Source organism: Rhea americana, unplaced genomic scaffold, assembly GCF_003343005.1.
Source record: "Rhea americana isolate MKP2758 unplaced genomic scaffold, rheAme1 scaffold_105, whole genome shotgun sequence".
In the NCBI taxonomy this organism is placed as follows: domain Eukaryota; kingdom Metazoa; phylum Chordata; class Aves; order Rheiformes; family Rheidae; genus Rhea; species Rhea americana.
Genome location: NW_028185095.1, coordinates 2,486,319 through 2,502,399, shown reverse-complemented (window position 1 = coordinate 2,502,399; position 16,081 = coordinate 2,486,319). Strand labels below are relative to the sequence as shown.

At 38.7% G+C, this 16,081-nt stretch overlaps 1 protein-coding gene across 11 annotated transcripts in view; it reads right to left on the bottom strand.

Annotated features, from left to right (window-relative positions):
- Positions 1–16,081, bottom strand: part of MBD5 (methyl-CpG binding domain protein 5) — an 89,985-nt gene that overhangs the window by 57,674 nt on the left and 16,230 nt on the right. For 10 of the 11 annotated variants that reach the window (XM_085308563.1, XM_085308633.1, XM_085308624.1 and 7 more), the window contains exons 2-3: positions 7,681–7,815; positions 2,935–3,126 (exon numbers count right to left, since the gene is read on the bottom strand). The gene's annotated coding sequence lies outside the window, so the exon portion shown is untranslated. Of the gene's footprint in view, positions 1–2,934; positions 3,127–7,439; positions 7,561–7,680; positions 7,816–16,081 lie in introns of those variants that run through there. The other variant, XM_085308589.1, reaches the window with a different exon arrangement.

Genomic DNA, 16,081 nt, shown 5'->3' with positions numbered 1-16,081 from the left:
TCAAAGTCTGAATTCACCAAAATCAATGGCAAACATCCAAATACTGCTGACCCTGCATTTCACTCCACCTCAGAGAAGCTCTTTTACAGCACTTTATGTAGGAAAAAAAGGCCTTTGGTTCATTTTTATGAAATGAAACTTRCTGTCAGTAAGGGAAGACTTTAAATACCAAATACCCTAAACTGAAATATGTTATCATCAGTAGAAGWAGTTTTCAGGGACGTAAAACAAGGCTAATCCCAGAGTCAATTTGGCAGAATTACAGAAACTGCAAATCTGATGAGGAATCTCAGGAGAGCAGACTAGGCAGCCCACTGGTGCTGAAGGAAGGTCAAAGTTACTGAGACCATCTCTGAAAGCTGTTTCTCTATGCATTTTTAAAACTTTCAATCAGAGATTTCATCACAGCTGTAGGTAAAAATTCCCAGGTTTTCCATCTGTGCTTACAGTCAGATATTAGGAAAATAAAAAAGGTAGCCTGTTTTCTCCTAATATCGGTCCTAAATTATCTTTAGTGCAAATTAAACTTTTTTTTTTTTTTTAATCCACAGAGGAACTGTCATCATTGCTTTTATAAAAAGCTCTTATCATTTTCACGCCTCACATCCATCCTACAGTATTCTTTTTTCCTACAATAAACAAACCAAATTCTTTCAACTGTTCTTTAACCACCCTGCTTTCTAAGTCTCTCGCTAGTTTGTTGCTCTCCTTTGCCCTCTTCCACTTAACAAAAAAAATTTTTTTTTTAAAGAGCAGAGTCCAAAATGCAAAATATATCCTAGCCAAGGTTTCACTAACTTACTAGCTTGTAAAATTCCCAGCATGTGAGAACTGAACATCTATGACAAGTATTTTCTTCAAGCTCTCCAAGCATCTTCCTCTTACAGATGGAAAATGTAASAAAATATTGAAGTTTCTGAAAAAGGTATTATTTTTAATACCTTTTTCTCAAGCAAAATGTCTGTCCAGAAAGTAAAAAAAGATTTTAAAGCAGTGACAAAGYCTTTAAGGAAGGAGAGGATAGGCGATCTAGGTTTGAGATCTCTTGAAAAGAGAAGGTGAAGGGGGAGATCCCATTGCTCCTTTMAACAAGCTGGCAGAGTAAAGTGACGATGGAACCAGGCTTTTCTTGGATGTCCACATTAAAGGCCAAGAGGTAGAACACACAGTTCTACGTCTCAAGATGCGATGTTTTAAATAGACATTAGGTAAAGATTTTCATCATGAGGATGATCTGATATATCCTTGTACAGAGCCCCAGTGAAATCGTGGGATCTCCAACCTTAGAGATACTCAAAATTCAGATGGAGAAGGCCCTGGGCAACCTATTCAAAGCTGGTCCTGCTTTGAACAGGGGGTTGCACCAGATGACCTCCAGACGTCCCTTCCAAGCGATACCATTCCATGATTATGTGATAGTTCTGTCTCATGGCTTTCCAAACTACTGTTTTTGCTGTCTTCAACAGAAAACATTAAACAACGCTTCATTAATACAAGTACTTGTGTCTTTTCATCTAACATCATAGAGAGAAGAATCCATTCATTTATACACTCAACAATTTACTTATCTTAGAATTCAGCGTTTTTCTTGGAGACGCTTGCCGTATGACCTATTCACATCAGAGACTGGCTGAATTTGATTACAAAGGGAGCAATGCTCTCGCCAGAAAGCTATGAAATCCAGCAAGTCTGCTTTCAAGAATTTACAGTATCAAGCACAGAAACCAGAAAAACAAGTATATACAGCCACAACAGTGTTAGAGTCCATAGGTACAATTTACAAATGCCAAGGAGAAAATACCACAATGCCTTCCAGATTTCCATAAAATCCTACCAAAGCAGAATGCTTTTCCGTTAACTCTCTCTACTGAAAGGGAGAGCTCTCCATAAAAAAAAAAAAAAAAAAAAAAAAAAAAAAAAAAAAAGACTCAAAATGGCTTGGGAACATCAAAGATTCTGTGGGAATACCGTAAACACAGGTTCTATTTTCTCCTTTCCCAGTACAAGCTGCTTGATGAAGACTAACAAGGGATAAATTACTGATGAGAATGAAACATACCAGTGTGTTTAAAAAACATATTTTGAAGCAATAGGACTCAACTACATTAAATTGCCATGATGCCCAAACAACCCACTGCAGACCGGTATCATTTTATTTAGAAAGAAAAATGCACATATTTCTTCAACTGGGGCACTTTAGATTAGGAATCTCTTCAGTCTTTTCTTGAGGGATTTAAAAAAGCTTTGGAGAAATCTTAAAGCTATGGAATTAGCCTGRTATTTATAGCTCAGATTCCTAGTGTGCTCTCTGAGCTTCCTAGGACGTTCTTTTTCTCCATCTGCTGGCTGCTGACACGGTATAACCTTGTATTTTGATTATGAAAACATATAAGAATAAGAGYACTTCATTTTACATTTCACTGTAAAGTTCTAGCTTCATCTCAGGGCAAGCTAGCTACACTTACTTTCTTCAATATAATCTAGGTCAAGAATGGTGCTGAGTACTTTCTGCTGCAGATAAGTGGAATTCTATTGTTTAATTATGTCAAAATATGTTACTAACAATTATGACTAATACTCTGTATGAATCACACTGTTACAAAATTATAATTTTCTTGCCATTAAAATACTGTACTTTATATACTGTTTCAATGGAATTTGATAATTTCTAGGTCAATAATGCTTTTTTCTTCCTTCTTCAGTTAGTAAAAAGGTCCACATATGGGTGCTAAACTGTTTACTCCAGCACTATTAAATGCTGAATTTTTCTGCTGTCTACTGTTCTTTTGATTAGCTTTTCTAATATTGCTTCAAATCTTCTATATCACCTGAAATACCTTTTGCAACAATCTTTCCTCCCACAGTACAAATCTACCCAAATGAAATCCCAAGTCTGTTTAAAAAAAATGCACTGATTTACTTTTGAATACTTACCTTCAGTGCTCCTCATGGTCTTGCTTCTAGTGACTTGGGGGATCTTCAAGTTTCTTAAAATTCTTTGTGCCCTTTCAGCTTTGCTTTAGTTATTCTCCTGTTTACAGCTCGGTGATGGGCTCTGGCCATCGAGGCTGGGTCCTGGCCTTTCTGCACCCCTCATCTGTGGAACTCCTGCGCCCCACGTTACATCTGTCGAGACAGTAACATTGCCTCAATTAAAGGATGAGCCAAACRCTTTTATTTCTCTCTTCTTGATTGCTTTTGAAGACATTACCCAACTACTTTGCAGAATAAACTGTAATAATATTTGTTTTAAAATAAGGGTAGGAAAGCTCTGACCAGAACTGAAGGAAAAAAGGATATGTTTGACTAAATTACGGTAGTTATTTCACTGTCTACAAGAACGAGATAAAAATAAGTATATGGATTCTTCTGATGACAGAACTRGTATAAAACTGCATGCATATAAAGTCACATCTTCAAACAAATTCCGTTGTACTAATGCATGCTAAAACCTTCAATTAGTAAGGCAAGAAGCCTTGGCCTTAAAGAGCTAAAATACTGCAGCTAACAGTAGAGGAAAATACTTTAAAAGTGCAGTTGTAATTTCTCTTGCTTTCTCTCTTTTTAGGCTAGTTAGTTAGTTAGTTTATTTTTAAACAACCTGACTGGCCTTGGTCACGTAGAAGGTCCTACACCAGTGCGGTTTCTGAGCTAGCAGCTGCGAGGGCACAGGCACGGCGCCGTGGGCGAGCAGGGCCAGGACGAGGGGCTCTGCATAACGCCTCCCTCTTGCCAACACGAGCCCGGGGCCGCTGCTGAGCTGCTTACTTCAGGAACGACCCCCAAACGCGCCTGCCGCCCTCCMCACGCAACGAGCTGGGCTCTGAGACTGGAAGGAGCTAACGATCTCGGCGGGGCTCGGAGTGAATCCATCAGCTCTCTCACGGATTGGTGCTCGTTGGGTTAACGGCACAGCCAAAGGAGTTAATGCAGGCCCTTCCGTGTCACACCTGAAACGCCTSTGGGCTCGATAACTGCATTTAGGGATTAGAAACACACTTCTAACAAATTCAAAATTATAGGGGTTTGCACACTATTTGAATAAATCTTCTATTAAAATGGATGCAACATATCCACTCAYTGTTTTTTCAGATCCTACAGAAAGCTTAATGTAGCTCTTCTGATCTACAGATCTTTTAAAGAAATGTTTGCCACCATAGTAAAGGTCTTGGCTGTTATTAAAAATCTTTTCCTTGCTCCAGCAGAAAACACTGCACAAAATGTGTAAGAAAAACTCCAATTTAGTTAAACAGGACGTACACAGGTTCACCGAAAGCACACTGGGGTAGCAAATACCAAATACAGTATTTACTATGAATCTTAAGTATCTCAGTTAAGCTCATAATAATAATAAAAAAWTTGCTTTCTTGGCAATGATCTGCTCTTTAGCTTTTTTTGACTTATTATTATTACTGCCAGTAATTCCACTGAGCTATTAGTTGATCAGCACCTTTCCAATTGAAGCGCAAAATAGGGCCACAATATACCRTAAAAATAGATATGAGACAGTCTGGTTTTTTAGATGCATTTACCAACCCAGTAGGGTCTTTCATGGATCTATTTTCTCTTAGGCAAACTAGAAGAAAAAAACTTAATTCATTAGAGTTTTTCTCTAACCATAATTACTTTGAAAATCGTGTTCCTAGATAAACATAAGCATATATCATTATGAAGTTCTTGCTCTTTAGGCTTTCTTGAAGTCTGGGACATCAGACAGCTTTCAGTTTTCAGCACTGTACACTCTGAACGTTTCAGAAGATTCTTAGGCTTATCAGTTCTTAATACTCAATGTTTTTATTTATTGAGAATACTAAAAGATACATAGGATGATGGCTACATAGCTAACATCAGTAGTCTCTCAATGCCAGTGAACACCAGGAAATAGATAAACAGTTTTCTTAAAGACTGAAGAGTGCTTTGTTCAAAACTCTTAAATCTTCTGCTTCCACAAAGTCTACAGACAAAGATAGGGGACCAAAATGACGGCACGTTTTTGCTGCCAGATCATCCACTCCACAGACATTAATAAGATGATTAAAATAAAAATAAACCATTTATTACAAAGTAACAAAATCAATATTTGCTCTTACTAAAATAAAACCTCTTCTTCTTAGCTGAAAAGGTTTACAACAAATAAAACAATCAGAACACCAATATCAAAGCAAAGTGACTTGACAAAAGCATAGGGACCCCAAATACTGCAGAAAAAATACTGCATTTTAGCTGGAGAAAAAATAGGGTATTCAGCAAAGAAAACTGCAGTTACTCATCACAAAGGCAGAACATGCGGAAGGAGAACAACATCTCGGTACAGAAACAGATGTAGTGGAGACGGGGGACACGGTGAACTACCATGCCCAGGACTTCCAAGGTTGGACTCTCAGCAGTGGGCCTTAGCTACTACTTTTTAGCTTACCAAGAAAGCAAATGGCAATGTTTCCTAGATTACTCAGAGATTCTAAATTCTAAATCTTACAATCTGACATATAAGTGGCACAATTTAAATATACAAATTTCTTCAACTGTAGAAATGATGAAATTTTTAACTTTCTTCCTCTGTATATAAAATTTGATGTATGAAATATTTGAAAAAATATTGGAAAAAATAAACATCTTTAAATTACTCATAAAATTGTAAATAAATAGCTTAAGAATCCATGGCTTCATCAGCTTTCCTTTAAAGTAGTAACACAGATGGAAAGATGATACAACCTATCTCTAAAGAACCTGCATACAAATATATCTCAGATTGTAATTTCATTATGGAAATAATATTCCTCAGATAAAATTTATCCATGTTTAAATATATTGAAAGGTATTGATTGGAGACATTTTTGTAAAGATCTTCCCTTAAGCACAAAACGCTAATCACAGCAAGCACTGTAAAACAAATTTACTGGAAACAATTTCAGTAGATGGTGAAGGGAGCCCAACAGTGAAACATAAGTCAAACTTGAGCCTAAAATAACTAGGTCATATGGACAATACTGAAGACTGAAGTGGCATCAGTAGAAGTTGTTTCTAAGGAGGGCCCCAAGAAACATACATTATTAAAATAAATGTGAATACATAATCAGGTTTTTATCCTGTAATATCTAAATACAATTGTATCAATGAACTACCGATAAAAATCGTCTTCCTGAGCATGTCAGCAAAAATTTAATTAAAATTTCTGCTGAAAGAATACATGCTACCTTAATATGTATATTCAGTCTACAAACCTACTAGCATTAAAAAGTTAGCATCACAGACCTAGGTGACCAGTTTTTAAAATAATAAGCCTAAATTACCAATGATAATCAAAACGGTCCTACGTGGCTCAGCCAAGAAAATTTTTGTGGCTAATATGAATTCAATAGTTCAGTCTTGCTGTTCCCCTGCTGAAAGTCTCTCTTTCCTTTTAACCAGCCTTCCTATTTTTCTTTGCCTACTATAAAATATTGCTTTTCTTGGGATAAAGAACTAAAATAATCACCTGTAAAAAATTTCAAAGGATTTTTTTTTCTTTTCAGTTAAAAAATGAAGACTTGATATTGAAAAAAGCACTTRTACTTCTGAAAATCTGCTATGTAATGTAAGATGGTGATTAAYGACTGTCCCAGCCATCATTAAATAGCCAGCGCTGCATCATGCACGGAAAGATTTATCTATTTATTTTTATCATTCAGAAGTAAGTACAGGACTTATACACTGACTACATTTATCCTTCTATTGCACATGTATCCATAATAAACTTCCCCATGAGTTCTCACCAAGCTGCAGTATTCTTGGGGAAAGAGAGAGCTGTTTTTTCAGTGACCGTGCTTTCTCGTGTGCTTATGCTCTTTCTATTACATAATAAATCTGTGCTAACAAACTAAAAGAACATAAACTGTCCCATCTAACTTTTTAAAATACACTCATTATTCCTATAATTTTACTACTTGATGACTCTAAAATTCAAGATGCTCTGCTTTTCATAAGGCTGCAAGAAAAAARGCCAACAAATGCTTCCCAGTAAAAGAAACGAGCTCAACAACTTTTCAGCTGTGTGCTGTCACAAACCAGTGGAGAATGGCAGTCAGCGAGTTTTCTTTCATGTTTGTTTTTCAGATACGTTTTAACTGGATAGTACCTAAACTAAGCTGCTTCATTATTGGCTATTTCTCAGATTATTCTTTCCATGTAAACTGTAGCAAAACTGAAAAAGGCCCTTCCATAAAAAGTATATTCCAGATCAGTCACGGGCTGCATGCAGGAATAATTTGGCAAAAGTTTAAAGACTTGTTTACAAGTATCTGATATGATTTTATTATTATTATTTTGTAATAACTGCTGTTCCTATTTTGTAAAGTGAAAACGTCTCACAAAATGGTATTTAGCAATTGCATAGGCCTCTGTAATACTAAAAATAAATATAACATCATTGAGTTTTAATGGTGGCACAAGATGATACTAACATCAGCAGAAAAAGTCTTGCTTGTAATATTATAAACTACCAGAAGCAGATCATTCTTTATACGACAGACCAGAGAAATGAAATAAAGATGCCAGTCTTCACTGTGTGTGAACAGTGTTGATTAACATGTTGCTTCAAAGGAAAGAAAAAACAGAAGAAAATTTTTAAATTTCAGAGAACTGCATTTACTATCTGTATGTGACAGGAAGGGAAACAGTGGGAGAGGGGGAAGATTTGCTTACCTCAGACTGGGTAGACTGGTGGAGGTGATCCACCAGACTTYAGTGGGTCTCTGAACTTCTGGGAGGAATTTGGAAAGAGTTTCTTCAAGTCTTTATGATTCTTTGTCTGTTTTGTTGTGAAAACACCTCTTCTTCCTGTAATAAAGCATACCTCGTACTAAAACAAGAGCTGCGGAAGGACAAGTTATCAATCTCTGCACGTAATGCAGTCTGCGTGGCTTCTCTAACAGGCTGCTCCACTGCTCAAAAGCCAATGGGACATTCACAGACTCAAACATCGAGCAGAAGTGGTTACTTTACTGAGGATCTCTCTGTAGTCAGTGAGGAAAGGYAGACTCCAAAGCACCATTTAAAGCACCCAAATTAATCGGTATTCCRACCTGCCTCCTAGAAGCATCTCTCTCTCTTTACTGGCCAGAAACACAAAATCAGAAGAATAGCCTCTGAAGTGGAGGGTTCAACTTTGGGTGTATCCTCCATTGCTTTACAGTTTTCCGAGAATTTAAAACTACAAGAATAGAGCCTACATATTTGAAGAATAAGGAAAACTGACCCTTTTATTCAGATAGTCTTGAGAACTACCATAAAACTTCACAGAATAAAATAACCAAAAAGATGCCCAGTGCTTGCTACTTACRTATGATTTTATATATGTTTGTACATCCCGATATACAAAAATTAACATAAACAAAGCAGAGTAGCTTAGATACTTATGAAAGCAGATTTTAGAATTGTAAGCATTTTAATAGTTTTGGCCCTATGATGATAGCACTGACCACACTCAACTCCCCACCAATATCGTTTACCTGTACTCACATATGGAAACGCATTACAATGATGCTTTCACACTTTATCAAAAAAAGCTTAAATAAAAAAGTGGCTTAAATGATTTTTTTTTCTCTTAGAAGAAACATGGGGACAGATAATTCTGCAGACTGAATGCRTAAATGAAAATTGTGGAATCTACCTCAGCTGGGCCTTGTATTTATTTATTTATTTCTATTTTCAATTTATTTATTCCTATAATCAGCAAAAATAGYTGCCAAAAATACCTTTGGACAAACTAGAGGGATCATGAGATTTTTAGCTCTCCCCATGTAGACCTGGAATTTTGGTAAGTCTGGAAGATCTGGCTTAATTCAGGGATCTGGTAGCTCMACAGCAGAAAGCTTGGAAACTATGAGGACACCAGTTTTTTCCTTCCTTGTTGATTTTCTGGAACTGCCCAAGGTGGGCACAGCGGCACGGCGCAGCCCTTCGCCGCGAGGGCTCCAGCCTGCCCTTGCTGCTGGCTGCTCCCTCCCTCCTCACGGGGAAGCGGACACGGGGCCGATGTGCGCCTTCCTGCCGGATTAGTTCTAACCTAGATCAGCTCCCTAATCTGCCCGGCTGGGCTAAGCGCTTCGGAAAGGGGCGGCACACGGCGGCGTGAATAACCCAAAGTGGGACCTGCTCTTTCAGCGCTGAATTTGCCTTACATCAGTTTAAAGGGCTTGCGGAAATTCAGTATCAGTTTGTTCATGCATTTTGTTTCAGAATAGCATCCTCCTGAAAATACCTTCCCCTTCCCCTGTTTTCATAGCAGGATTTTCAGTATAGTATTTCTCTGTTTAAATAAAAGTAGTATTTAGCTCTCTACATTTTCAAAATGTATGATCCTAACTCTTAAATTTTAACTGCCAAACATGCCTAAGAGTAGCTAGGGTATGTCTTAAAATCTGTTCCGAGTTACCTGATTAAAGTCCTCATAAAGCTGTTGGAAATGTATAATCCTGTTTCTTACTGATTAGAATTGACATACATTATCCTAAAAGTTCCTAGTATCTGGAGAAAATGAAGTTAAAACATAACAGATGACATAGGAAAGCAAGAAAAAAAATTCCTGCCTTTCCATGCATGTATGGCCTTTCAGAGCTATYATTTTATACCATGGCCACATTACTATAACTTTAAAAACGTATTTAAGGGCCTAACAATGCAACATACCAGATGAAAAAAAAAACTAAGCTAAAAAATACACTATTAAAACATAGGCCTTTTAGAGGAGCTTAAAGATTAGCCATAAGGCTAACACACTAACAGGTTTGTTCTATGTCTATGATACATATCTATAATGATAACACAATAACATTCCTCACAGATTTGGCAACTGTGTCATTTGAGTAGATGTAGCTTTTTACAGAGAGGATGTAAGAGGGGATACTACACAGYTGTTTTATCTGCAGTTACATAAAAAAAAAAGAAACGGATTTTTAATTTGCAAAAGGAGAAAATCAGAGACATCAATTTAGTCAATAGCCACAATCCTATAAACCCTACAAATCCGATACTTTCATAAAGTGACAGGTACTAATAATATATATCTTACAAACATGAAAAGACTTCTATTCTGTGAAAAGCCTCGGTTTTGACAGGATAGGTGCATGTTGCTGTTCGGAAGCGGCATACATGCAATCTGCACCCAGCAATTTAAAGCCTGAACAGAAACAATCACATTGACGACGAGATCAGTTCCAAGCTACAAAGAAAATCCCTGCCACGCACAGCCGCGGGGAGTAAGGAGGCACGCAGAGCCGGGCCCGCGGGCCACGGCGCTCATCCCGCCGAGCTGCCGGTTGCTATGGTAAGCGTTTGCCTGTATTCTGTACGTGCAACAGTAACACGTCTTCTGCTTCCTCGTTCTTGCATTTTGGTGAAGTTTATACTCGGGATTTGGACTTAAAAGCTGTGAAAATTAAAGGTTCTTTCAAATAAAAATTTATTTCAATTTATTTTAGTTTTGCAAAGAGATATTTGTAACAGAAAAATAATTAATAACTCACAAATGATTTTTAGTCACCTGTAACAGCATATTTAAAACTTGCGATTTATTTCCATTAGCTTGTTGCATACCTGTTGTATGTGCATTTCTGTTCTCTAGTTCAAAATACAAGCAATGGAAATGCAATCTACTTTTCTCCTTCACTGATCTTTAATTTAATACAGAGATAACTCTGGAATTGATGAGAACTGAGATGACAAGCAAATGCTTTTAGCTGCGGACAATACCAATTTGTCTCCTCTCCCCCTTTTAAACAACAGTTGTTAGAGATACAAACGAATGAATTAATCGAGATGTTTTTTATTCAGTTATTACTATTTAAACTAGCAGGTTAGCAGGATTTGCTGCTGGGTCTGCCCGCGTCTGAGACGCAGTCCTACTCCAAAAGGTGCCGCAGGCRGCTCGCAGCCGAACCCAGCGGTCGCTCCCACGCGAGGCCAACGCGGCTCCGCTGCCCTCTCCCTCTGTACGGCTAATACAAAGCCGTAACACACAAAATACGAATATCTGAAAGTACACACATTTGACAAGATAATCTCAGTAGAAGAGAGGAATCCAACCCTCTCCCCACCCAGGGCATCCACGCTGGACCAACTGCACACTCASGTGTCTGCCGCCGACAGAAAAATCTCTGACAAAACTTGCTAGTGGTCCAACACATTTTTTTTTAGACAATAAAGTTTCCTTTGGCTCTAGATGCTGTTTCTGTGCTCAGCAAACATCCTCGCTCTTTCCCACCTAAGATAATAACGGATTTGTGCACAGCTTTGTCCGGCATCGTTGCTTGAYGCCAGGAACTAATGCAGAGAATTTCGTATGGCGACTGGCAGCCCTGGATTAGGAGCTTTCCCTTCTCTTGGACGCGTAATTTATTTGACCTGCAGGAACAAAGTCTCAAAAGGCTACGTACAAACTGTATAAAGGACAACACCACGCTTCACATACGTTCCCCTTACATTAATTAACCTTTGGTCGCGAGGCCCAGTGTAAACAAGAAATTAAATTTGGCACAGGCGCTTACAGTTCATATTTTTCTTAATGAAACCAAATCATCACATAACGAAGCGTCTTCTTTTAGATGTGACGTTGTGCCACTGTTTAAAGCGAGCTCCTCCAAGAAGCAAACAATGTAAACTTTCCTGACCTGTGTTATTTCTTACTTAAATATTCTTGTCAGCGTTATCCATAAGTGGCAACTCTTGCGTCTTTTCAGCTCTTGTGCTTTCCAAGCCGGCCCAACGCAGCCGCCAGCAYAGACAGACCGACCGACGTGCGCTGTGGACTCTTCCTTCAAGAGAAACACGAATTTTCTTCAGACTCGGACTGCAACCAGAGCTGGAGGCAGCAAAATTGGTGTTCTCCTGAATTTGAAATATGATGTTGGACATCTGAAGTTCCCTGAGAAAGGAAGCCACTTTTTTATTCASTGTAAATGGACACCACCATCTCTGAATGGGTTTTCAGTTGCTTTGCACAGCCACGAGTTGATTAGAAACTCTTCAGGAAGCCGAGTTAAAAACGACAGCCAAGCCCAAACCCACAGCTGGCTGCCTCGCAATCCTTTCACCACCACAAAGCCTTTCGGAAAGGAGGGACCTTGGGGACCTTCAGGGAACGTTATCCACCACTAGCGACTTTGGTGCTGGCACTTCAACGTGTTGATTTTTACTCTCTGCTTATTTCTCTTGTGACCAACTTCGGCACTGTGATATCCCTCCTTTCCATACGGCTGCAGGATTTCAGCCTCCCAGTAAAGCRAAAACCAACCCAGTGTACACGCAGTGCTAGACTTAACATCTCCGCGGCGCTTCAAAAATCGTCCTGTTGTGTGATGCTTCACACAAACCTCCACAGTCTCCACAACACCAACTATCCCAGCCACAGGCRGAAAAGGCTCCGAAGGTTCCCAACACATTCACGGAGTGAAGGAATCTCATTTCCCTGCCCAGCTTTCGCTTCTGTGCCGCCTCTTGCTGGCTGTCTCCTTTCCCAGCGACTTTCAGGCAGCTTGCTTCTCCTACGTGCATCCTCCGAACCGCCAGCGCTACCAATTAGCACTACTAATGGTCTAGTTCATTCATAAAGTATCAGGAGGGTATTTCAGTAATCCCCTGGCACACGACTCCTAACGCAGAAGGCAGTTTCTGGAATTTCAGTTCTATTCTTGCTAAGGTTAATAGACGCTTTCCCGCTGAGTTTAGTACAATTCGCACTGGAGCACTACTGAGCATATATTTTTATAAAATGCCCTACTATTTGAATCTCTGTTTTAATACCTTAAAAACCGCACCTTATTAATTCATCAATAGAGATAAAAATTCTCTAAAAATTTAGCCCAAGATCAAATCATTATCTGTTATCCGTCATTTTTACTTATATTAAATACAGTTAATAAAGAAGTTTGTGAGAAGGATAGAGATAAGAAAAAGACCACAGGACTACAACAGCTAGTATAGGAACATATTTAAGACCTCATAAGATCTTAATGAACTCACTAATTTCAAAGCTTAATGGTGATCTTGTGCAATTACTGGGAGATATATATATATATATATATATATATATGGAGAGAGAGAGAGAGAGAGAGAGAGAGAGTTACAGGCAATCAGGTGCTTATAAAAATAATTATCCTTGTCGTAGAATTTGATAAAGCTGAATTTTTCCAAAACTACATTCTGAACTCCAACCCATATTTGGGAAATATATAAAAAAAAAATCCTAACCCAAGAGAAATAAAACAGCACAGAAAACTGGCAATAGTAGATGAAATATCTGATTACTCAAAGAAAAAACAAAATTTATTACCCATAGAGAACTGTTTTGACAATACCCTATGATTACAATGCACAGAAACATCCTAAGGTCAATGAAAAAGCCATTTGCAAATATGCAAACCCTAAACTGCCCTCAGAAAGTCAACAGGCATCCTAGCAAACTTGCCAGATCCTTTCAGTTTCAGTTTTGGGGAATTCCCTTTTGGGGAGGCCATGAAAATCTTGCTCTCAAGTWTACGATTAAGGGATGCATTCAGAAACTGCCAAGCCTGCTGGCGACACCTCATTTCCTGTTTTTTTTTTTGACCTAGGAGTAAGGCCCAAATCCTTGTGCATGATTCACATTCTGTCCCCCGCCGCRAGAAGCAGCTGTGCTGCCTTGAAGGCTTCTTCTCCAAAGTTGATTCCTGACTCTTACCCACAACTCTTCTTGCTCCTCCACTTTTTCTCCTCCTTCCTCACCACAATTTTGCTCTTGGATCTAATCCCACACGTGTAGCACRTGAACAGTCTACACTTAGTACAATCCTGAAGCGTCCTCATGTCCTGCACACGTCCTTTCCCGCACATGGTATCCAATGCTACACATCATTTCYCCATTTCTCTAGTAATTCTCTACAGGGGTGTCATCAGGGAAACCTTGGCCCAATGTATTTTTTTCTCMGCCGCCTCATCTAATTTAGAGGAGCACGATAAGGAAAGCACGCACCCTTCCTGCAAGGATGCATTTGATGATGTGAGAGCTAATGGGAAACAGAATTCCCAGCTGCAGCTGGTGAAGAACATCAAGAAGAGGCACAGCTATGGGCTAGATTAAGCCCATAGATGGATATGAAAGCATTTCTACTCACATTAGTCTTTTCAGGGAAGAATCTAAAAATGGACAAGTAAATAAGCTTGTATTTTGTGCCTGTAAAGTAAGAATAAAGACAGTTCTCCTGACGTACACCTACTCCCTACTTCTTTCCAGGGTTGGCASTGAAGAGCTGGTCTCCCCTAGATCAGGCTGCAGGCTGGACAAATCGCTCCAGCAGCTCGACTCCCTCAAACTGTTGTACATGACCAGAAGCATACCCATCTCCCAGGCAAAATTAAGAACCACTTCCCTGGAAATGAGATTTCAGTCACACGATGAAGTATTTTCAAGCAAATGACAAAGGAGAAACCAGAAAGCATGACTCTTCAGCGTATCCATCTGAAGAGCGACCCACCCCTGCTGTAAGCCGAAAAAGAGAAAGGGAAACGTCCGAGGAGAAATCTAAGCCTACATCCACTGAAGCCAAATGTCGTTTCTTCATCTGCCTCAGAGGGCGTTCAACCAAGTCCGCCCAATTTATCTGATGGCAGTCAGGAACAGAGGTAGGACAAACTTTCTTCAGAAGCAGATGACTAAACAGGGGAGTCAAGTTTTCCTTCTGGAGAGTGCCATTAGGGCACTCCGGGATGTCATTATCATGGTGTTTCTGTAATGATTATTTTTAATCAAATAATAAAAAAAAATGTGCTCTTTTTACCCTGAGCAATTCACCAACAAGAAAGAATAAGGCAGATTCCCAAGGTAACAGTTAAAGGTGTTGATGCATTATGAAGTGCCAGCTATTCATAGAGTAAATGAAAAAAACAGAGGAAAAATATATTTCACAATAAAGTTATAATAAATTTTCAGAAAGCCATACCACACAGTATCATAAATTTACCACCCCTTTGCTTTACTGAGACAACTGAATAACTTCTAGGGGAAGAGGATAAAAGCAAAAATAGAAAGAATTGCCTTAGAAATGAAAATCCCACCTACTGAAAACATAGATGCCATTTTTTATACCACATAAGACAAGAAAAAGGGGATAGTAATAAAAGCAAGCATTTAAAGCTGTCAAGGTATTTGACAGTAAAACAATAAGAGAAAGTAAAATGGACTTTTTTTAAAGGAAATACAAAAATATACATTGAAGGATTAAAGAAAAGCAAGCTATTTTTATACAAGAAAAARCCCCCATCAAAATAACAAATTTAGCATATTTTCTACAAGTTTGTTATATTCCAGAATTTACAATATAAATTCCAAATAAAAGATGTGTTAGGTTCTTTGCYCGTAAATACTTTTTCAGAAAGCAATTCCGTGAACAGCTGTATTGATGCTGTCAGAGAGAGATCAAGAAAAATGCAACTTTCATGTGCTACAGTAACTGAACTAATGAATTTTGCTAGCTTCAGGTCAGCCAGTCTTCACATCACCAGAGCACACAGAGAAAAAGGATCCAACACCAGCACTTGTAGCAGCAGTTAACAGATAATTGCTTACTCCTTGGTTTGGTTTTGATTACAAATTCTATGTAAAATTTTCTCTGCCACCAAAAACAACTGTCAAGCCAAAGAAATTTCTAACACATAACAGAAAAGATGCAAGTCCTCCACTTAACAAGAAATTAAACACTTATAATTGCTTTACAAGTTTGCTTAACTTAGTAATTAAAAAATGCAAGTRTAACAGCTGCACAGCTTTACAAGTTTGCATGGATCTAACAGYAGTGAACTACACAGTAGTGAAGCAGCCAAATTTAATTAACAAATTTTTGTTTCCTTCTTCGCAGAAATCACAACACAAGCTTCCCATTTTAGTATGCTTCTGCCCTGCCCGGATTTTGGTTTAACATCAAATGAAGTTTCAGACTCCTGGATCTCTAGATTGCTCTTCCCAACTGCAAAGGTCTCCACGGCAGAGCAGGGTGCCTGAGCGGAGGGAGCCGAGGGGCGCTGCCGGCTGACAGCAGTCATTTCCCAAAGAGATTACCGAACATCCACGCAA